This window comes from Balaenoptera ricei, chromosome 6, assembly GCF_028023285.1.
Source record: "Balaenoptera ricei isolate mBalRic1 chromosome 6, mBalRic1.hap2, whole genome shotgun sequence".
NCBI classification, from domain to species: domain Eukaryota; kingdom Metazoa; phylum Chordata; class Mammalia; order Artiodactyla; family Balaenopteridae; genus Balaenoptera; species Balaenoptera ricei.
Genome location: NC_082644.1, coordinates 44,179,210 through 44,204,439, shown reverse-complemented (window position 1 = coordinate 44,204,439; position 25,230 = coordinate 44,179,210). Strand labels below are relative to the sequence as shown.

At 34.2% G+C, this 25,230-nt stretch overlaps 1 pseudogene; it reads left to right on the top strand.

The window, feature by feature from the left end:
* Positions 1-5,006: 5,006 nt before the first annotated feature.
* LOC132368052 (heat shock cognate 71 kDa protein-like) overlaps positions 5,007-25,230 on the top strand; it is a 56,088-nt pseudogene continuing 35,864 nt past the window's right edge.

Genomic DNA, 25,230 nt, shown 5'->3' with positions numbered 1-25,230 from the left:
GCATTTGCTAATATGTATGGAAGTTTGACGAAAGTTGAGTTTAGCTCTGCAGCTATAATTTAAAAGCTTTTAAATTATAGATCAAAATATTTTATTTCATAGCAATTTGTATGTACACATAAACATGTTTAAAGTATACCTTGTTCTCATTTCCTGGAGCTGACGTAACAAAGTACCACAAATTGGGTGATTTAAGCATCAGAAGTGTTATCATCTCACAGTTCGGAAAGCTAGAAATCCAAAATCAGGGTTGACTTCTTCTGAGGGATCTTTTCCATGAGTCTCTCCTAGCTTTAGATTGCCTCAGGCATTCATTGGCTTGTGGATAGCATTCTGTGTCTCCACTTCACATTCCCTCTATGGGTGTCTGTCTCTGTGCCCTAATTTCCCCTTAATACATATTATAAGGAGGTTCCCCTAATGACCTTATCTGAACTTGAGCATCTGCAAAGACCATATTTCCAATAAAGTCACACTCATAGGTATAAAGGTTAGGACTTCAACATCTTTTGGGGGGGAAATAATTACAATTTGTTTATTCATTTATGTTGGACTTTGGTCATCTCTCACTCTCAGATAAATTAGGAGAGCCAAAATTTTGATAAAAATTGTAAAGGAAAATATTGAAATGGAGAAACACGGTATTTCCCAACCCTCCCCGTATCCACACACAAGAATTGGAATAGTACCAAGATTAGTTTAAGCAATGAGACACCACAGTCTAGCTTATTCAAAAATACAGATTACAAAGCAATTTTCTCATGGGGGATCAGAGTTTCCTAAACCAGACTGAATTAAGATGAATGTCAAGTGTTCATAATAAACAAAGCCAAAAGCTAAATTCTACATGGGTTTGTCTATGTGTATAGACTCATGTGCACATTGCTTAATTAAGACTCACATTTTCCCTTTCATTATTTCATAAGTTCCATTTGAGAAAAGAGGAAGAATGGCAAACGGCTTCTAAGACTTTTTTTCATGAAAATCTTTCTCTAACATGTTTTCTTTTTCATGGATGCTATATATTTTCCTTTCGATATATCTAAAAAATTTCTTGTGATGACTCAGCCTTTTTTTTTTTTTTGTACTCTATAATTCTTCCTGCTGCACAGATCTGTCCAAACTCACTTCATACTTGGCTTCCCCAATCAGTTACTTTGCCTAACTAAGCACAGTTGAGAATCCTTAATGTCTGGTCTAGGGTAGTTCTCTGTCCATTTTGATGGGCTCAATAGCTTATACTTTTTTAGATTCTTAGACAACCTTAATTACTTCTTTTCTGGAGCTGTAAGTTTATATTAGGTAAGTCATTAACTTTTTGGATACCAAAATTTGCAATTATTTCCTGAAGTCCCTTAAATATAGGAAGTCTTACTTGTGTATTTTTCAGAACCAAGTTTGGTCATGAATTGATTATTTTAATACTTAACTTAATAAATTTTAATATTTATTAACTGCATATCATTAACTATGCACTGTGCCAGGTGGTGATATTCCTTGCTTCCAAACAGATAATTAAAACACAATTGACAGGTACTCAAATTCCAGAACTCCAAACCTGCTCATAGTTAACAGCTCCGGTGCAGTCTGCTTACATGTAGGTGACCACCCTCACTTACAAGTGAGCTCTCATAATCCATTGCTTTACTGTAAATCAGAACAGGAAGGCATATTCTGCATTAAAGTAGATCAATGGATTTTAAGAGCTCACTTGTAAGTGGCAATTTTAGACATGAAGATATCAATTCAAGGACCATAAATTATTGAATAGACCACCCTTCTAAACAAAGCAGCATCAATACAAATTGATATCACTGATACATGTTCTCTGATAGCTCAGAGAAAATCTCACGATCACACCATAGTTGAGCAAGTCATAGCACAGAATTGGGTATAATTAACCATTTCATGTTTCTTGGCCTTTTCTGAGCAAAAGATCCTAATTCTACCCTCCCTTGCAAAATGATTCTTACAGGGCTTAATGAAAATAAACTTCTAGGAACCCTACACCAAGAAAGCATGGTCAACAGAAGGTAATTGATATTATATACGTTTACAGATTATGAATCCTTGGTGTACAGAGTTTTTGGTTACTTAATGTGAAGCCATTTCAGAGCTAAATTAGGGAGACAGTATTCATACTAATTTAATTCTGGCCAAGTAGTCTTCACAATAGTGGGCAACATGTCAGCATATCTGAAATTAAATATCAAATCCTTAAGGTTTTCTTTTTATTTTAACCTGTGAATTATCTGCAATTTAATTTATTTTGTCTATTCTATAGGTGCTCTTACCATGAAAACTGTCTACTGTTTTGTTAGCACTTGCTAGTATTGCATATAAAATGGGTTGTTATAACATGATAATTAACATTGGCCACTGTACTACTCAGGGTTCTCCATAGAAACTGAACCAATAGGATGTGTATGTATATACACGTAGAGAGAGACTTAGTTTAAGCATTTGGCCCACATGATGGTGGGCTGGCAAGACTGAAGTTTGCAGAGCAGGTCTGTAGGCTGAAGACCTAAGGAAAAGTTGACCTGAGCTGAAGCTCAAACTCGAAGATAGTGTGGAGGCAGAATTTCCTTTTCTGGCCAAGGGGGACCGCAGTCTGATCCCCAACTGTTTGGATAAAGTCCACTTTCCCAGCCTCAGAATCAGTGATTTGTATATCAGTTTTATATGCTTTTAATTTGCCAGGTATAGTAATATTGTTACAGATAAGACTCATAGATAAAATAGAATTGGTAAACTGTAGGAGCACATAAGGTAACAAAGAGCAGCTGTGATGGTTAATTTTATATGTCAACTTGGCTAGGCTACAGTGCCCAGATGTTTGGTCAAACACCAACCTAGATGTTGTTTGGAAGGCATTATTTAGATGTGATTAACACTTAAATCAGTAACTTTGACTAAAGCAGATTACCTTCCAAAATATGTGTGGACTTCAACCATAGGTGAGAAATAAAATTTCGGTAAAGTTTGAAATTACAGTTACAGAGAAATAAAGTTTTATATATATATATTCAATTTATTTAAATTTTAAAAATAAACAGCTCACCCATTTCTCCCATCCCCCTACCCTCCACCTCTGGCAACCATCAATCTCTTCTCTGTACCTATGATCTTGTGTTTTTTAAAAATTTATATTTTTTATTTTATTATACTATTACAATATATTAATATTATTATATTAATTAATATTTATACAATAAATCAGTATTCATTAATACTTAATATTAATACAGTACTATTGATATGGTCAATATAATTTTCATATATTATTTGTACTTAGAATATTACATATTCTAAAGTCTGGTCATTTCATAAGCCAATGCATCTTAATACTCCAGAAACTTGCCTCATTTTCAGAACTCTCCATAAAGCCATCCCGATTTATTTTTCATCAACTTCCCAAACACATCATTCCCTTTGACAAAATAGATTTCTACATTACCCTAAGCCTACATAGATGAGGATATTTCATTATTTATTTTTGCTTTTGAGACTTTATTTCTTATTATTTTTATAACTTGCCTAATGCTTTCTCACTTTCAAGAGTCAGTAAAAGTCCCATCAACTCCTTGAAACCCCTTAGGTTCCTCTGTTTTGATACTTTGAAAAAATATATATAGGTCTTATCACTTAATTACAATCCCCTCTACTAGCATTTTCTAGGGTAGCCCTGCACATTTCATTAGAGAATAAGTTCCTTGGGTGTAAATATCAAAGTCTCCAAGCTGAATGAAATGGTCCTGTGTACTCATGGGAATTCAGTATTTATTCAATGACTGTTATTCTGATCCACAATTCAAAATAATTATAAAGGATGTGAAATGAGGAACTACCCTAATGAATTCTGAAAGTATTTTAATGGCTCTACTTTGAGATTTTTCACAATTTAATTGTCTGTAGAGAATTTGTTTTTAAAATGTGTTGATGAAAATTTCAATACATTAGTGGCCTGAATCTTTAAGCAATATATTTTTAGCAAAACAAATTACCCAGAGGAATTCTAAATCCTCCAAAGCACACTGGCAGTATAACCAGGGCTTAGATATATTAATGCATTATTAATAAATTCCCAGAATTGATAAGTTTTTATGAATGTTTCTATATGTCTTTTATACCCTCAGGAAGTACACAGGTAGTACAAGAAAATAAATGAAAATTATGGCCCTATTGACATCAAAATAATAGTTTTCTAGATGAAATATGGTTACATATGTAAACTTTGTCTAGATATAGCAAATACTAGAAAATCAATTTAAAATTCTTATAAAATCCTTGTATTGAAGAAATCTGTTAAAGTATGAGCCTCTAATGTGCTATTTAGAATATCAATACCTATTTGATTTACAAAGGCTTCATAAATCTATAAATTTGTGATTCATCCAACCATTCACTCATCTACCCATTGATCCATCTATTTACCCATTAATTTATTCCTATAAATATGAGTGCATAAGTTAGTCAACCTCAATCTCTTAGGGTACTAGTTAGATGTAAGGTTAAAGCAATAATTTGCACATACCCTTCTTTAAAAATAAAACATAAATATTCAATTATTGTCACACTAATATTTTTTCTTGTATTATCTATGTGCATTTGTCCTTCATGCATGTATATTTTAATTTAGCAAAAGTGCAAAAAAAAAAAAAAAGAGAGAGGACTCTCCCTATGAATAATTATAAATAGTCAGCATCCAATGAAAGTATGTTGAGGAAAAAGATGTGTGTGGGTAGAGTAATATTCTACTCTGATAAAATTATAATAATATTTATAATAGTAAGCCAAACAAAACATCTTTAGTCAGGAAATAGTGTGAGAAAATCAGGAAAGCTAGGTCTAGAGTTCCCATTATTTGAGTTGAATATCTAGTCAATAAATTAGACTAATTTGATGATCTGGGACATTCTATGCTCTAAGACTCTACTCAAAACTCATAAGGATTCACAAGGATTTCTGAAGACAGAGAAACACAAGGAGAACATCGTGTAAAGATGAAGGTAGAGGTTGGAGTTATGTTGCTACAAGCCAAGGAACACTTTGGAGTACCAGTAAGTGGATGAGGCAAGAAAGGATCCTCCCCTAAAGACTTGAGAGAGACTGCCACTCAGCAGACACCTTGATTTTGGACTTCTAGCCTCCAGAACTGCTAAAGCAAAATTTCTGTTGTCTTAAGTCATCCAGTCTGTGGCACTTTGTTACAGCATCTTTAGGAAACTAATACACCGTCTAAGGAACACCCTTTTCACATCAAATGTCCAAAATCTTGGCAATTGGTGATCAGTGAGATTTAGAGGCTTCAGGTATTAGTTATGTACCTGGGTTTGCTGTCAGTCAGTTCTGTGGTATGATTTAAATGCATTTCTTCAAAACAACATACAAAGAAGGCACTTGATAAAAGCAATTCCCTTTCCATGCACAATAGTATGCTTCCTCAGGCACCTACTAACAGGAGCATTAAAAAAAAAAAAAAAAGTAACTGTGATTAAACCTCAGATCTCTATATAAGTGCTTTTTTTTAATGTTGGTAAGAAAACTGATCTAGTCCTCATACCTAAAATAAGAATGTGGAATTCCAGTTGAACATTGCCATGGAATGAATATTTTATTCCCTTTGTCTTCCAAAATGCCACTAAGTTGAATAAATAATAATAGGAGGATAAGAAAAGTTACACGTTGCTCTGTAGTTGGCTCCCCAAGGACTGATTCACGTGGATTCCCTCCCACAGCTTACAGGGAAGTCACGTGACAACAGCAATCTCCCTGCACAATCGTGTATACCCTGTCACCTAGTAACTACGCAGGCAAAAATAAACAGATAAATAACTAAATGCATTTGATAAAAGAAGAAAAATTTGAAAACACATCTCATTAGGGGGATCTAGATTTTTGCATATAGAACCTCCCACCAAATAACCATCAAGGATAATTACTAAGTTTTCATGATTGATTTATCTTCCAAATTATTAAAAATAACTATAGATAGACAGATAGACAAATAAATAAAACATTTTCTAAATTGTTCTTCATTCCAGCCAGTTGTGTTGAGGTCCATAATGTTAGGCTATTAGTATAGTGCTTTTAACCCAAGTTCTGCACACTTCAGTTCTTTTGACATTTATTTTGCAGTATGGGAAAATATGCACTAGATACTTTGGCTTGTCCCCAGTGGTAGATACAAAAGTTTCTAATCTCGAATATGTTTTATTTCTTTGAAATGGCTGTACAGTTGACTCTTGAGCTGTTGCAACATGGGTTTGAACTCTGTGGGCCCACTTACGTGCAGATTTTTTTTCAGTAAATATGTACTACCACACTACATGATCCTCCTATAGTTGAATCCATGGATGTGGAACCACAGATACAAAGGGCCTACTGTACAGTTATACTAGGATTTTCAACTACACAGGGGTCTGTGCCCCTAACCCTTACATTTTTCAAGGGTCAACTATGTATATTATTTCCAACTTTTTTTTTTTTTGTCTTATTTCTACATCTCACTACTGGTGTGTTCAATTTTGTACAAAATTATATTGTAGTCACAAAACATCATAATAGCTACATTCATGAGCAACTCTGAATTATGTTTAAATTCTGTATACAAAACACATAGAATACTTTATATCAAACAGATACAAATGGTATAATCGGTGTATAGGTGTGGGTAGAAAAGAGAAAACTTATGAAAAGTTACTTTTCATAAGTTACTTCCTTTTACAGGAATTACAGAATTCCTGTAATTCTATTGTTACAGGAATTTACTACAGGCAATTTGTTTACCTATAAATTTCTATATTTTCTAATCCTTTAGAACAGAATAGTAGATTGCCATTATTACTATAAGAAGTGTCCAGATTTCTTGTTTAAGGTATGAAAAGAGTTTCTGAGAGTAAAAAAGAACAGGCATTTTTCTTGCTAGTATTTTTTTTAACCAGGAATAAGTTTCTGGATATATTTGTACAGCATAAAAACGATTGTTCTGTCTCAACACAGCTGTGTACAATTACCAAAATTGAAAACATTCGTGTAGGAAAGATATAATTAAAAATAACTAAATATCTTACATTGGTAATTAAATGGAGTAAACTTTGGAAATAAGAAAATGTCTGACTTCTGCCCCCAAAAAGGTGACGTTGTGCACTCAACCATGACAGTTACAGGAATGAGACTGTTGCTAAGCAACACGTCTTCTATAATCTTGTAAGGCTTTTGTATCCAGGAAAATTGAAGCAAGGAAAAGTTTGGAAAGCTAATGAGGAAGAAATGGCTTCAGTGCAAATCGATCAATAGTGCACCTGACCAGAAAATCAACTATTAACGGGATGAAAGGAAGAAAAGCTACTTAAAGCTACTTGAGAACAAATTTATTATCACCAGGTATGTTTAATTGTCTGCCCCTAATTCTCTGTTATCATTTTGTCTTTCTGCACATGCAGCAATACTTTCTTATGTGGAAGTTAAATAATATGCAGCAGACTTTCTACTCAGTGGGTTTAACAATAACCCCAAACAATGTTTTGATCACTTCATTTTCTGTGTCATTTAAGAATCCAATAAGCTGTCATTGGCCTCCTTTCATGTTGTGGTTATATGAATGGCAATAAAGTATGATTTGAACTGAGCTGGGCTGCCTGCAAAGATGGAGTCACTTCATTGACATTACAGTAAATCAAACTCGGAGACTTATTCTATAAATAAGAAGTTCAGAGTCTGGGGGTCAAGATAGGATAGGAGTCAAGAGAAGAATTACAGGCAAATTCTTAGTTCTGTCTGTGAAAAAGGAGCCATGGTCAAATCTGAGTTGCCAAATCTTTGATCAGTTGCCAAGGGGACCCTCCAGATCAATTCAAACATTAGTACCTGCTGAAGTTCTTCTGTGTCCTTAATTGGTGAGCTGACCTGGACCACACATCACTTAGCAAGCTTTTAAACTAGGGTAGAAGCAAACATCACGGTCTTAAGCAAACAGGAGGTCTTTAGGGAATATTCAAGTACTCTCCAAAGATTTTCAGAAATCGTTGGGGGGAAAGAACTTGATCAATCAGTATTCCCTAAGGCACCTAAGAAGGAAGCTTCGATTAGGTCATTTGACTATTAAATTAGGACCTCTGCAGGCTTCAGATTTGGAAATATCTGAACGAAATAAAACTACCCTAGAATCTGGATGGTAACACAATTTGGGGGATCAGACACAGGAGACAATTGAATGAGAAGCTAAGAAAACACAAAACCAAAATGAAGCCCCAAAGGAAAAACTGATGAGGCTTTTTCTCTTTGGTCTAATCTCATTAATGTTTGACTCGAAGTCTGAGAAGTGGAGCATGCTGTCCCACAATGTGCGCCGGAGCAGACCAGCTCGCGGAATTTAGGTCACACTCTGATTTCTCAAATAACTACACAACTGCAGTGCTGGGGTTACACGTAACACTAAGAGCTGTGTTTATTTCTTTTGTTTAAATATAATGTTTAATGCTAACAATGTAAGAATAGAGGCATGCTCACTGACACACAGAGACCTATTTCACTAAATAGCATTTCACTGATACTCACATTTGTCATTCCCTTCTATCTGACATATAACTTAATTGTTTTAACACAGAGCTATTTATTCATTTATTTCTGTTTATAACTTTCTATAAGGCTTATTTGAGCACTCATTTCAAGAGAAACCAATGGATTTCAAAATACTGTTAACTTTCATGTTCCATTGTCTCTAGCCTGTGGCTGAAACAGCAGGCTGGCAGGGAAGAAACCCAAAATGAGTTTATGCAGCTGCCTTCATGGAGGCACAGTTAAACCCATTAAAGAAAAATGGGTTGGAGGGTGGGAGGGAGGGAGACGCAAGAGGGAAGAGATATGGGCATATATATGTATAACTGATTCACTTTGTTATAGAGCAGAAACTAACACACCATTGTAAAGCAATTATACTCCAATAAAGATGTTTAAAAAAAAAAAAAAAGAAAAATGAGTTAAAGAAAAATGCCCCACCCAATCCCCAATCCAACACCATATGACCACAAACACACCCATCTCAAAGATGTTTGATTACAACTGTAAATAATGTCAGAAATTTTACATACTACAAAATGAATACAGTTTTTTTCCACAACTTGGAAGGAAAACAAACAAACAAACAAATAGGTCTGGTTTCCATTTCTAGCTTTGCCAATGGCTACTTTGACTTTCTGCAAGTCACTGTGGAAGACTTGGTTTCCTCCTCTGTAAAGGGGAGACGGTGGATTAAATAACTGCAAAGGTCCCTTCAAAACCAAATATTCTATAACCTTTTGTAATCTAAAACAATAAAACACAGCCTTCCCTTATGTCTAAATTATGTCCTTCCTAATGCAATCAAAACACAATTTATCCTCTAGAGAGGAAAGAAGAAAATATGTAGCACTGTATTTCAGTATCAGGAGAGAGAAAAAAATGACCTCATAATTTTATAAGTGTAATTTAATTTGCATAAAGTCTTTCAATTTAAGGATTATATTTTGTAATAAATATTCAATCCTAATACATATTTTCAAATCTGTGTAATTAAAAGTATAGACATCAGAAGACTTTTTATAGGAGATTTGTCTACAGTATTCAAAGGCTGGCATTTTAAAAAACATAATAGTAAGCAGTTTAACTTACCTAATCAAAAATTTTTGTAAGCATGTTCCTTCTTCCACTATTAATGTTTTATTTTTTAATTATCTGACAATTATAATTTTGGGAACTGCTCAGGGTAAATTAATTTTGAGATTAAGAAATTGCCTACATATATGTAAGCTCATTTTTAGAAAGAAATTTTATCTTGAAATCAACCATAATATGACAATTGTTCAAAATCTTTCATAGACTGAGATCAAATATATTTTCAAAATATTTAGATAGGCTACTGTCATTATAATAACTATCAACAGTGATTCTGCAGCTCTACCTAGTAAATAAAAGTTCCCAGACTAAACACAGAGTTACATTTTTCTAAATTGAATTATCTTTTGTTTTCACAGAAACTATATCCTAGAGAGAATAGATCATTGTTTATCTTTGCTAATAAAATCATGCAAATATTCCAGTCCGGTTTGTAGCTTCCTTTTTATTAAGTTATAGAAGCAATATATAGTTTTGTAAGTATAGAGGTACACGGTGACTAGAAAATAAATTATCCCAAATTATTATAAATAATTCCGAGAAACATCCCTTGTATTCTTGAGTCCTGGTTCACACTCGCAGCTATTACTTGTAATAATTTATCATTACTTGCTATTACATAGCAACTTTATTCTTATAAGCAATAAGAATTATTTTATTTCATCCACATAATCCTACAAATATTTTTTAACTTGTATTACCCTAACTTTATATTTTTATATTAACTTATTCTTCCAATAGCTCTATATTATAGGTATTGTTAATATCATCACACGGATAAGGACACTGAAGCATGGGAAGGTTAAATAACTTGTTCAAGTTCATGCCACAATTTATAGGAAGTTCACATCAGCCAAACTGGCAACTGACTATGTGCTACTAACTAGTAAGGTACCCAGCCTCCCTCGTTTATACGAAAGTAGACTTTTTTACTCATTCAAATGTAATTTGCTTTAAATCCTGTGGTTTCTGGGGCTCCTTATGCTCCTCCTTCTGTTCAGCTGTGTGTGTGTATACATACACACACAAATACATACATACATGTATATATGAATTATATGAATATGTATACATATATACTCTGTGGGTTCACACTGGTCATTTTACATGCTCACATCAACATACGGGAAGGTAGACACCACAAAGCCTTGACTTCCTTGTGCTTGTGCTTGTTTGTTTGTTAAAAGGCACCCAAGACCCGTAATTCTTAGTATTTATTCCCACCTCTCCCTCCCATCTTCAGGAATCTTCTGGAAGAAATCCATTTCTTGTGGGCTGTGTGTGAATCCCTTCAGAAACGATTGCATCTTTCTCTTTTTAGGGAAACGCTTTACTTTCCTTCACCCCAATCCTGTCACCTCTCCATCTTCAACTCTAAGCCCTAGGCTCCATTCCAGCTGGGAGAATACATCATTGTAGGCATTTCTTTTTCATCCCCACTAATGAAGTCAGGTTTTATATTCAAAAAGAAAAAGCAAACTTTAATTATTAATTCAATAAATTATCCTACCATAGTTCTTAGAAAAGACAGAAAATCTCTCTCGTCTAAGAAGCTTTCCCTGAATTAATATAGCCAACAACTTCATAGAGCTCTTTGTTTCAGAAAAGCAAACAAAGGGACAAACTAAGCCATTGCTACCAACACCAACACTGATTAAGTTTGTAGGAGAGGCAGAATTGTCTATCAGCAAGAATCATTAACACTAGTTTGCAATTCATTTTTCCTTTCTAGGTGCCCTTGACAAAAGTTGGTCCTTAGTTTTCTAATTTGAAAATGCAGAAGAAACCAGACAATAATGGTATATACTGAGCACTTTCAATGCCCAGAATACTGCAGTAAACCTTTAAAAATCATATTATCGCCTTAATTCCACACAATGTCTATTATATATATATGTATTCTTTCTATTCTCCATTTTTCAGATGAAAACAATTGAGTGTTGGAGATATTAAGAGATTTACACACTTAACTGTCACAAAACCATGTATATGGTAAATTAAAGAGCTGAGATTCAAAACCCAGATTTGTTGAAATCCAAAGTCCAAGATCTTAACCCATGTGCCACTCACCTTCCAGAGTCAATATAAAGGCAAAGTGAAATCTTGAACACTATGGCCCTGTGGACTTCATAGCACTTTACATAGTAAAGCTTTTTATTGTTATTAGTATTTGACTCCCCAAGTATACTATAAATATATTAATTGCAAGATCTATGACTTTTACTTTTGTTAGTTTTCCTTTGTCAATTGTCCTAACTTAACAGATACACACTAATACATTCACACCTACTCACTGACTTCATTATATGATTAAATATTGTGCTTCATGGACTTGGCATTTAAAAGAAGGCAAAAATATACAATAATAAAGGCTTCATCTGCCACACACTTCGATTAATATTACATTTTTTATTTGCTAGATCAAATGAAGGCAACAGATATCATTGAATTGGCTACCATACATATAATTTTCATACCTATTTTTTGTCATTATTGAAAAAAATTTTATCTGTAGAAGCACAACTTAGATCTATTAGCAAGAGCATCAATATTATGACACTGTGTTTTGGTCCAAATGTTCTACTTTGCCCACTCTCACATTAGAAAAAAAATGTTTTGCTGGTTAAATTGCATGTTGTATATATCCCTGGAAAGAGGCAAAACATCATGAAATGAATCATGGAGGATAATCTGTAAATGAAATGATTTAAATGTGGAGAAAAGAGAGCTGACACTTAAAGAGGGTGCAGTTGTTTAATTTTAAAATAAATTATATTTCTAGAAACTTAAAAAATGTAATAGACAACTCAGAATTCAGATTTGTTGGGTGAGAGGTAGTTGTTAGTCAAGAGTGTTCTAAGACTGCTCTTTACTCTTTGTACAACAAGACTACGCCCCACCCACCTCACCTCTGTGCACTGACTAGTTCTCAGTCCAAATCCTTAGGGATAATTTTCATTTATGCATATACATTTTACATTTGGAATTGCCCTTGATAATCAACCCTAAACTTCAGTCCAAACTGATCTTAGGAGCCACTATTGTTGGATCTAAACTTCCTGCTAGTACAGGTTTCTGATTCCCCCTAATTTTCCTTTATTTCTCCTGCTGCCCTCCATATAAAGCCCATCCCACCAGTAAACCTCAGTTTCTCTACAATATCCAGAATTAAATCATTCTTTCTAGTTCTCTTAACCACATAATCATCTATATCAAAGTTTACCTGGTTACTGAAGAAAATGAGGTACTTTCAGGAGCTAATACCTCATTGTATGATAGTAGTTTCTACTTTTCTTAAATTAAGACAATTAATACAACCATGTTGACCTCATTTTATTCATCATAGTCCCTGAATTATGTAATAAAGTATTATCTCTATCCTTAGCCTCATTCAGACTTTTCTATCAGACCAGGAAATGTTACTGTAGATACAGTGGATATAAAATTTTGTTCTGCCAATACAAAGCAAAACTTCATTACATATATACTATACTTTTTTTTTTAGTATATTATACTTTTTTAAAGCAAGGTTATGAGATGTAAATGTTAAGCACTAAAGCAAAATAATGACTTCTTGGTAGTCGTTTGCATTTTTTATAGTAACTCCAAGTGTCATGCCCTTTCTCAAAGACTTTTTTTTCCCAAACAAACAGATTGAAAGCCATCCTGGACTTAAAGATTTACCCTTTTAACAGAATTTTTAACTTGACTTAGGTTGGTGAGAAAGAAAATAAACACAACTGCTTTGATGATATATTGCTGTAATGCATCATCAGAGTTCTGCTCAGGTGATAAACTAAATATTAGTATAATTCATCATCAAGAGTGCTGTCACTCTAAAAACATATTAGTCTAATTCATCAGCAGCCATCACCACGCACTGCCACTTCCAACAGTGTTTAAGGAATTCTATTGTGCTACCATCTGCCAGGAAGGAAAGAACACCCTTCCTAAATGTAAGCATAATGGATTAATTTTATTTTAAAATTGTCTTTAGAAGCCCACTTTTCCATATCTCTGTCTTCTCAACTTTTATTAACTCTTCTGCCCTTTTAATTCCTTCCTTTATTCACATATTAATCCATGCGATACAGCATTTAAGAAATTGCCTTAGTTTCTCACATTCATTGTCCAAGTTTTCAGACAGTGGGTGCCCGTCTACTCTGCAAAAAGTAAGCCCATGAGGGACAACTGATGGGCACCAGCTTGGCTTGTCTCTATTAAGGCTTTGTGTTACTGGACTTATTCTTGCCAGGCCATTTTACCATAGCTTCTGGTGTTCCATAGTAGATTCTCAGAAAATAAAACCAGAAACTTCTAAGGCCATGGGCACACATTTTATATAAATGTTTCCCTTTCCATAAATGTCACTAAAGTTTCTCCTATCACACTATTCCACTCTCCAATGAACCAGTGCCTCTTTCACTGCTACTATTCACTCTCCCCTGAAGAGTTCAATATCGACTTTCAATATTTTTAGTAGTTTCCTGACAATGATGAGTACCATTTATCTTCTCATCATAGTTAATACACTGAACAATGTGCACTTGTGATATATTTCCTTTCCAAGCTGTTTTTAAGGGTTTTGCCTCACATTTGGTTGTAATAATATGTGCATATGGGTGCTGTGAAAGGCAGGGCTGAAGGCAGACACTTATGCAAGTTTTTCTTTTAATCCCTCACTGTCCAGCATGTACTTCTCTACCTTTTCATTCCAGCTAAGTAACAACATCTTAGAAATACTAAAATACTGGGTACTGGATATTAGGAATATTAATTTTAGGTGTTCGTGGTATAAAATATGGTAGAGAATATAGTTTTTTAAAATGTGTTATGAATTGTTAAAGGTTAAGTGTTAGGACCTCTGGAATTTACTTTAAAATAGTTTAGCAATATAGTTAGACAGATGATTTGATAGATAAATAGATTTATTAAATGTAGCGAAATACTAGTAATTGAACCTAGATTCCAGACAAATAGTTCCTCATTGTATTATTTGTTTCTACTTTTCTTTATATATAAAACAATTTCTCCAAAACTGCATGAAAAATAGACTCAAGAAGCATAAGAAAATATAATATGAAGGCCTTGTTTGAATCCTAGTCCTGAAAAAAAAAACCAAATGTACAACTATTTTGTAAACAATTAGTAAAATTTAATGAAATTTTAACTGAATTTAAGGAATGAAATATTAACTGAAATATTAACTGAATTTAAGGAATTGCTAATTTGTTAGCTATGATAGCTGCATTGTATTGGGGATGCCCTTAATTTTAGAAATGCATTTGGGGATGAAATGATGTGAATTCATAATTTATTTTAGATACACATAGAACAGAAGACTGTTACATAGTAATAACAGCTACTTATTATTACAATAAGATTACACTAATCTTAACTGATTATTTTTATCAGTAATAAATATTAATACTTGTTAAATGTATATATGGGGGTTTTTTGTATTATTTTATACTGATTTCTAAATGCTAAAAACTTATGCATTAACACTAAAGGAAAACCCAGACTGACTTTCTTCCAGCTGAATTTCAAAGATTAAGAACAGAGATTTCCATCATTTATTGCTTACACACGCACTTCCAGGTGTTTAGCTAGTTTCTTCATATTCATTTAACTATGCATAAAAATTATATGACAAGGTATCAACACTCATGACTCCAAATAAGAAAACTGAAGCTCAGAGAGGAGGTTAAGTCATGGGTTAAAGTTCACGCAGCCAGTAGGAAGGAGGGATCTCAAGTGGTCAACTACATCTCTGCTTCATGCCATCTTTCCAGAATTCATAGTGCTGTAGCAGCCCTTATCTGGGACATTATTAGTCTTGGTATAGAGGAAAAATAAACATGACAAGCTGTGAGGTAACTCAAACAGCTTTTGCTCAGAAAAGACATGATGCCCATCACTCGGGCTCACAATTTTACTGGCCAAAATAAGTCATGTAGGCAAGAGTGTCATCAAAGAGAAGGGGATAATAGAATCCTCTTACTGAAAATGACACAACAGGTAGGATGAGGAATATTTGGTAGAAAAATACTGCTACATCACAACCATATTAGCTAAGTTATTGAGCACAACCATTACAAACATAATTGTCAATGTATCCAAATCCACATGGCATCATCAGGATAACATGAAATACTGTGCAAGTGATGTACTGAGTTAGTCACACTAGAGAAGTGGAAACTATTATTTTATAATTTTTTATGTCAACTTTTGTATTTGAGTCACATTCCAAAATTTGAAATTTAGGAGAAAAATGATAATAGGTTTTGCAAAGTTTTGTGTTTTTTTAAACTTTTCCTTAAGTATAATCCCTTAAATCCACCCTACTCTGTGTGAAATATGACTTAAAGTTGCATGATGCTGAGATATGCACTTTTGCTGAGATATATAATGCAATCCATTCCAAATAAACACTATGATGAAATCTAATCATTATTTTGAATAAATCATTTAGAATGTGGAGTGAAAGAATTCTAGAAAGCCAGTGGGAGGTTCAGATTTTTTAAACTGTGTTTTATATATTTCTCTAGTTGTTGGGAAAATGAATATTTTTATGTAGCTCATAACGAATTTAAAGATTTAAATAACTTGCATTTGGAAATTGAAAACAAATTTAGTACATGATTATAGATGAAATAAATTTAATTTATTTGAGATGCTTTGGAAGAATTGCCATTGTCTTCAAATAATTCACTCCTATTCCACAAATGTGTTAGAAACACAACAAATGTATGAAAGCATCTATATATTGAGCCCATACTATGTGTCAAGCAGTGTTTAGATTCTGGGAATAAATGAGACACAGGCCTGTCCTCAATTAGATAGCGGAAGTAAGAATACAAGATTATAGTCAGGCTAATAGCATATGGTAAGTGCTATGATACAGGGCACTCTGGAAAGGTATATAAGCAGAAAGTAATACAATATTGTGTCATCTGCTAAGGCTCCCAGACAAGGTGATGTTAAGAAGAATACGAAAAGTTAACAGGAATTATGTCTGTGAAAATTAAGAGCAGAATTGAACCAAGCTGTTTAAGTCAAATGGAACAGTTTTGCAAAGGTGCCAAATTAAACAGAGTAGGGTAATTTCTGAGAACCTCAGTAACCCCCTATGGCTACACAGTTGATTGAAACACTAGGCTGGAGGAAAAAAGGGGGAAATTGAGTAAAATGACTTTGAAAAGCACATTTGGACAAAATAGGAGCCATCAAAAAGTTTTAAACAAGGGTAGGAAATCAGCATATTTGAAAAAATATTGGAATGCTTTCTCTCTTTATTCAGTTAACCTAGAAAAATCTCAGATGTGATAAGTTAGTCAGGACTAAGTGGAAAAAGGCATTTCTGACCACACTGAGGATCGCAAAAAAGCTTCTAGAGTTAATCATTAAAGTACTTTTTTAACCCCTTCTTGACTGTTATGAAACCATGTCCCTTAGGGTTAACAGAAACTGGTGACTGACAGAAATTCTTGAGCTAGTCTTGCAGCTTGCTAAAATCCCCTCCACTTGCAGCCCACCTTCACTGAGCAAGCTCGCCTTTATTATTTGGTGCAAATTGCATACACTCCAAGCTTCACCTAGCCTAAACAGATGTTTGCCTGAAGTGTTTTCTAGAAACTTGGAGTCAGCTGTGTCTAGTTCGAGCTCAAGCTGGCTAAGACTGGTTGGGGCCACCGACCCTAAAACTGGACCTGTGCAGGTGTCCGATGAATGACCTTTTGACGTTAGAGGGCCAAAAACTCCACCCTCAGATCATGCTAAGCACCTCCATTTTAAAACATACATCCCACGAAGAAGCATGTAACTCAGATAAGCCTGCATAGAACACAGATTATCTCACCTTTTCCCTATCCCCAAACTCCTTTCCCCACACCTAAGAAGTACCCTGCTTGTTTATTCCATAAATATCCTAAGCCCCTGTCCTTCAGGGAGGCAGATTTGAGACTTGTTCTTGCATCTCCTTGCTTGGCTGCCTTGTGAATAAATCTTTTCTCTGCTGCAAATCTCAGCATCTCAGCGTTTGGCTAGCTGCATGTCTGGCAATGAAAAAACCTGGTTTAGTAACACTTGGTGATTAAATATAAAAATCAGTTATTTTTAAAAATTTGTATCACTTTTGATGAGAATGTTTTAAGATACAACATACCACAATATTGATATTTTGTTCAGGGTTCCCATTTACAATGCTACTTTGAGAAACCTTTCAAATGATTTGGATACATTATAATAATCTCCTTTTTTATGTATTTCTGTATTTTCACATTATTTCTATCCTCATTTGCTAGATTTTGCTTTCTTCAGTTTTAAAGTTAGATAAGACAATTTCACATTGTGGTGAGAAAACAAAGATTAAAAATAAAATGGAATTATAATAATGTTTTACTAAATGTATTTAGCACCAGTGGGAAATAATATGACTTTTATTAAACTACTTTGTCAATAACCTAAAAACAATCAAGGTGCTCTACACATAGAAAAGTAGTATTTTTTTCCCAAACATGTGTCATAAACTTTACTACCTCCCTAAATAAACTGCTTGAAATCCCATTAGGTATTTTCAATTTCTGCTATTAAGTAAAGGCTCCTGAGTAATTCAGATTGCACCTTTAAAATAAATTAAGTTGAGAAAAGATACATATCAAAACACCATAAATGGAATATTATTCAGCCATAAAAAAGAATGAAATAATGCCATTTGCAGCAACATGGATGAACCTAGAGATTATCATACTAAGTGAAGTAAGCCAGACAAAGACAAATATCATATAATATCACTTATATGTGGAATCTAAAAAAAACTATACAAATGAACTTATTTACAAAACAGAAATAGACTCACAAACACTGAAAACAAACTTACAGTTACCAAAGGGGAAGGGGGGGTAAGTTAGGAGTTTGGGATGAAAAGATACACACTACTATATATAAAATAGATAAATAACCAGAACCTGCTATATAGCACAGGGAACTATAATCAATATTTTGTAATAACTTATAAGGGAAAAGAATCTGAAAAATACACACATACACACACATCTATATAACTGAATCACTCTGCTGTACTCCTGAAACTAACACAATGTTGTAAATCAACTATACTCCAATTTTTTTAAAAATCAAAATCAAATCAAATCAAATCAAAATACCATGGTAGGAATGCAAATATTTTTCAGTTAAAAGTGTTTGAAAACTTTGTCTTTATCAGCAACTGGAAATAAATTTATATTTCAACACAACATTAGAAGTTTAGTAGTATAGAGATTTTCTTAGAATAAAGATCAGTAACAGTCTCTGTCTCACTCTTTCACTCTGTCTCCTGCTTTCACAGGAGGGCATAAGCTTGATGTACTGGTCATTTTAAAGGTCTTTTCATCTTTAACTGCTGCGATTTCTGAATTTCAGAAGCATAAACTTCCATAAAACATGAATGATTTGCTAATTCCCAGCTCAAAAGGATGGCCTTTGAGGAAAAATGACTCAGGTAGAAAAAAAATTTCTACTAGATGTTCATAAATTTTAAGCCTAATGGTAGAGTCTCAACTCAGTTTCTTAAGTATATCAAGCATTGGACTTTATAAAATGATGAAAATGCTAACTCTATAAAATGAAACAGTCACTGCATTTGTAAAACAGGTGTGTTTTAAGATAGTTGTTAGATACATGACAAATTTTGTAAGGGAACATTTAGAAAGACTCTTCCATAAGAAAAGGTTCACCCTGGCACAGAGCAGCCTATGTCAAGGTATCTTCCCCAGGAAGAGTGTTATTATAATGAAAGTGGGTGCCATTCAAATGACAGTTCCCTGAAGAGAGAAGTGTCCTAGGATTTTACTTTATAGAGATAATTTTAATTACCCATCATCTATTTTGACTTCAGATAACAATGATATTGCAATTGGGAATAGCCCTCCCTGAATCAAATAGCACATCTGGTTTGGGTATATTTAACAACTTCTACACATTCGGTTTTAGAAAGAGTATCTTGCTAATCGGAACATTGTATCTCCTTGGCCACAGTGGTTGCTCGAAGCTGTACATATGACTTAATTTAAGCTTATAAACCTCAGTAATGGGAGTTTTATGAAATTGTTGTAATGATACTATTCTCCTAAGGTTATTATTCATGATAAAGGTGGTGGAATCTTGCCAGTGCTAGGGCTACCATGTGTGGCTTAAGACAATACCACTGTCAGAAGTAAAACAGGATCTTATGGATAGCCATCTTTGGGTCTTTTGATCCATATGGGAAATTCCACCTGTTCTATCGCCACAGATGCCCAAGACCAAATTTACTAATGTGCAGCAGTATCATAATGCCTTGGAATAAATTTCAGCCAGGCCTGAGAGTGATGGTAGACCCAGGAAATTGATATATCGGATTCATGCAGGGAACACTCGCAATATGCTGGGCTGACTTCCTGTTACTTGTCCCTGGACATTTTGAGTGCCCTCTTTTAGGAAGAATTCAACATTGACTTCCAAGTTCTACTATCACTTCAGCCAGCCCACTTTTAGACCTTGATGAAAACCATTCCTAAATGTATTATGACAACCAGTACACATAATGAATGGTAAACAGGATCTCCAGAACAGATGACAGAGACCAGTGGGATCAAACAATGCCAATAAATTAGTAAGGAGAGCTTTTCATAGAGGATCTTCAAGCCATCAAGTGGCATTATAAGCAGTAGGTTTCTTTTAGGGGACTTCAAAGAGCAGGGTTTCCTGACCTTTATCATAGAGCTGTTAATTGGTGTGCAGTAACTACATACTTTCCGGCAACTTTTATCTACATTCAGGTAACTCGTTTCAATTTGCCTGGGTTATGTTGGCCACATTCCATCAATCACATCACCTTGGAAAGAATTGTGAAACAAGTTAACCAGACATTTTTTTTCCTACAGAAAACTTCAGTAAAAGTTGAAACCTAATCAAGAATCATTTTATGTTAGCTAATAAAGTTCCACTAATTTTGAAATGCATTTTTTCATTTCCTGTATTGTCTTCATAGTAGTTACTTAATTGGGTTCTGAAAAATTTGTAGTAAAAGAGAGAAATGTTTAAGTACATTTAAAGGTTAGACAATTGAATATATTTTGCCAGGAAACTTTTTTCTATTATCTTCAGAAAGGATTTTTCTTTACCCACAGATCAGGAATTAACTCACTCAAGGATCCACTCAATACCATTATAAGTGTCATTTCATGTGTTCTTTTTATGACTGACTCTGCCCAAATGAAATATAGCAGATTGTTTACTCAGTTTTACCAGTTATACAGTATGTCTTCCTCTAGTTCTCACTTTTAGGATTATAGACATAAAGTGTAGATCGCCCTAAATTTACACTGGGTCATATACATGTCAGATAACATTTTTACTCCCATTTGTTCCTTCAAAACAAAACAAAATAAAACAAACTGATTTCATGCACCTCAGGGGACACACACACAAATTCTACAAGTGAATGGGAAGAAAAATATTAGAACTTCTATTCCTATTTATTTTTATCTTATTTTCATCTTTATTTAATTCTCTATTGTTCTTAATAAATCAGCATAGCAGTACCTGCATACAAAGATTCATATACCTATGATGGGGATGTCTGTGCACCTATCTTTACTAACAGGATTGATGGTGTGAAGTTTGGAGAGGTTTTCCATAGGAAATCAAAATTATTTCCATTTAAACAGAATGTTTCCTTTTTAATTTGATTATTCAGTCATTCAATAAAGTTTATTTAATACCTAATATGTACCAATTATATAAAGTGAGGTATAAATTGAGGTATTGCAGATTTATCAGTCAAGATAAAACAATCAACACAAAATTAAAACATCAAAAATCTCTAGCCCCATGGAGCTTAAAGTCTGGGGTTTCACTTAACAAACTTAAAATAAGATGGCATAAGAAATATTTGCCAACTTGCTTTCCTCTTTACTGAAATATGAGCTTCTATAGGACAGGGACTAAAAATGTCTTATGACTATTTCATGCTCGGTACAGTATTTGCCATTTGATAAATATTTAATACATGCTTTTTGAATTACATTGAACTAAACCTTCTGCTTCTCTGCCATTGAAACTCTGGGAACTTTTTTATCCTGTTAATCTTCTTGAGTGTTTAGATGATTTGGAGAAGGTGTTTCACTGTCAATTATCACGTTTGATGCAACTCCTTTATGAAAGTTCCTTTGGTCCTTAACAATTTCTCTAATTTCATTAACTCTACTAGAGGCTTTCTTTCTGCCTACAGAATATCTCCATTTCCTCACTTATGGAAATGCACATTTTTACACCAACAATCATCACTATCTGGACCAGAACTTTCACTCTCATCTTTTTACCTATTTAGAGACTTTAAAACAGACGATTTCTTACCTTTCACTGTATAAACCACAGACTCCATTTTGGTTATCATCAGTGCAAAATTACTTTGACTGATGGAAATTCTATCATATAGTTCTCCCCCAATTACTTATGGTGGATTTCCTTTCTATAATTACATAATTATTTAAACAGGCAAAAGTTAGTGAATTGCTCCAGAATTCCTAAGAATAACTTGTTCCCAATTACTGCTAAGGAATCTTGAGTGAAAGAGAGGAAACTGCCTTTTATTTAGCACTCTATTATGCTTCAGATATTTCATATTTTTTTTTCTCATTTTAACCTCACCAACCTAAAAATAAGGTTTGTGATTTCCGTGTCTTACATGAAGCAACTTGTCTCAATTCTCTCAGTTCTATAATGACTCTGAAGACCTCGTCACCCCATCTGCAACTCTATCCCAAAACATCATACCAATCAAATTTGCAGTTAAAAGATTGAATTTGACACAAGTGACCATGGCTGAAGCCACTTTATTTCACTTTAAAATATAGTCTCTTTATTCATTTTGAATTGCTCCACACAACTGATTTCCTCCCATCTCCGTACTTGAAAGATTGGGTCTGAAAGATTGCTTATTTTCTGTGTCCTGTGGGAAACAAATGCTCACTGGTGACTGCAGGACTGTAGTGTCATTAAATTTATGTCTTATGAATTTAACAACATTTGGCCATGTCTGTAACCTCGTCAGTAATATTGGGAACTGATCAGCATGGCTGCCTAATTCTAGGAGCCTGAATCAAAATTTGACCGTTCTGAATTTCCATTCCCATCAATTCCGCCACCTTTCTTCATGAGTTATACATCATCAGTCACAGACAGACCTTACTCTGTGACAGTAGAAAGAGGTGTCAGGCAGTGCCGTGACTGAATACATCTAACCAGACTCAGAAGTAATACGGGGTCCACTGTAATGATTTCATTTCTACAAAGTATAGGTTTAGTTTTTCTTCCTGGATTTATCCATACAAAAGCACTACATGCAAATAACTAATTTGTTCAAGTGTTTTAAGCAGCGGAAAGGAAAAACAGACCAATAACAAAATGCAAGTCATCTAGTAAGCAGTGTGAGAGCAGGAACAGTAGATATGAATTCAGAGAGTGCTATATTGTGAAATACATAAATATTTATGCTAAACATAAATATTTAAGCTAAACACAAAGGAGACATAGTAGACTACATGTTAATTTCTTAAAGTTGCTTTTTTCTACTGAACTAATGAAAGACATTTGATTATGCGTGATGTTTAAATCATACGTTAATTGCAAATGAGAAATGAATGTAAAAATGAGAAGATATCTGGACTGACCATGTGGCATGTAAGCTTTGGAAGATGAGGTAATTCAACAAATAGAAGTCTATATAAATGAAATGTTATTTAATATGAAGAAAACATAGTACACCAAAAGCCTACAAATAGCAATATTATTTCTCTTCACATTCTCTTATTAACTTCCCATTTGCTGCACATGAAGATAAAATTATTTCAAACTTTTATCACAATATTTGTTTGTCTTACATGTACCACCTCCACGGAGCCTCCTTTAATTTCCTTAAGGAAAACAATTAATGATCCTTTCTTCAGCCAAATGCAGCACAACCTGAACTACTGAGTGATGAGCACTTGTTATTCATTGTTCAAATGTCTCCTTTCACAAACTGGACCAAGAAGTTTCTAAGGAAAGAAGGACTGAGTGCTATGCATCAAGAAAACCCTAGGACGTAGCACTGTACCCAGCACAAAATTGCTCTTAAAGTGAGATGAAGAAATATACAGCAATACACATTATAACTACAACACATTCTTGGTAACATAAAATTAAAGGACTCTGGGAACTTTCTCTGGTAATGTATGACCGGCCATACTAAGGTCTCCAGCTGATAACTTCAAGGTCTCAAAATTTTCTCATAACTGTTCTGTCCCTTTTCCACTTCCCAGCCCCATTTGTCACAGTTCCATCAATCAGAAAACAAAGAACACGACTTTGTAACTTGATTCTTGACCCCAGACCCTTGAATTCAAGTTAAGCCAATACAGTATTGTTGAGAGTCATCCTTGTCCTGAACCAACCTCTTTGACCCATCTAAATACTATACACATTCCTCTGTGATATACTGTTTTAGTCATTTTGCACTGTGTGAAAATCTCAGTACCTTTCTAGAGGCAAAAGTGAAAAAGGTTTTGCAAAAACAAAGCTTCTGCATAAAGTCATGGGTAAAAGATTTTGTTCCCTATGTTCCCAAAGGCTTACAGCTCAGACTCTTGTTCCAACAATAGATCATGGTGTGTATTACACCAGGGAGTACTTGGCTTTTCCTTCACATAAATGCTTTCAGCAATGTCGGCATACAAGCCAGGTTTTCCTGCTAACCTGCATGAAGCTATTTCACTGATTTTGTAATAAAGTATGTCAGATTCATTTTCACACACTGTACACACCGAGAGCTTAATGCCATTCAGGGCAACTGGTTCAGCAATGTTTTCTTTCTTTTTCTACCCCCTCTTTTTTCATTGGAAACATTTCCCCAAAAAAATGAATAAGTCTTACAGTCAAGATGTTAGTTGTGTAAAAAGCATTAAAAGATGTGCTTTGTTTGTGTATTTTAGTTGATGTATTTGTCACTTCAGATAATCCAGGTTTAATTCTAAGAGTCTGATATTACTTGGTTGCCCAATTTGCTTTATTTTTCTAACTTGCCTTCATACTTTTTAGACATTTATTACATAGAATAACTTACAAACATTTTACTTTATGGGAGATAGTGTCTACTGCAAGATTTAAAGTAGTGGAGTAACATGATCTCTTTTCTCTTAAAGACATATCTCTAGCTGCTAGTAAGAAATGGATTTGGGGTGGGGGTGAGTACAGAAGGGAGGAAAACAGGATCATCAAGTAGGTCAGGCTGTGATCTGAACTAGGGTGGATAAGGCAGGAATAGAAAGAAGAGGATGGCTTAAAAGGTACATTTTGAAAGAAGAATTAAACAACGTAGATGGACAGTTCTTTTTTGGGGCTAGAATGCCCTTCCATTTTTTATCTGGCTAAATCATACTCTTCCTTCCAAGCTTCCATATCCAGGAAGCCTTCTCTACCCTTCTCTCACTGAATAATGGTCTTCTGAATGATGCCTTCGCACCATGCCTTCATCTTACAGAAGAAATTCTC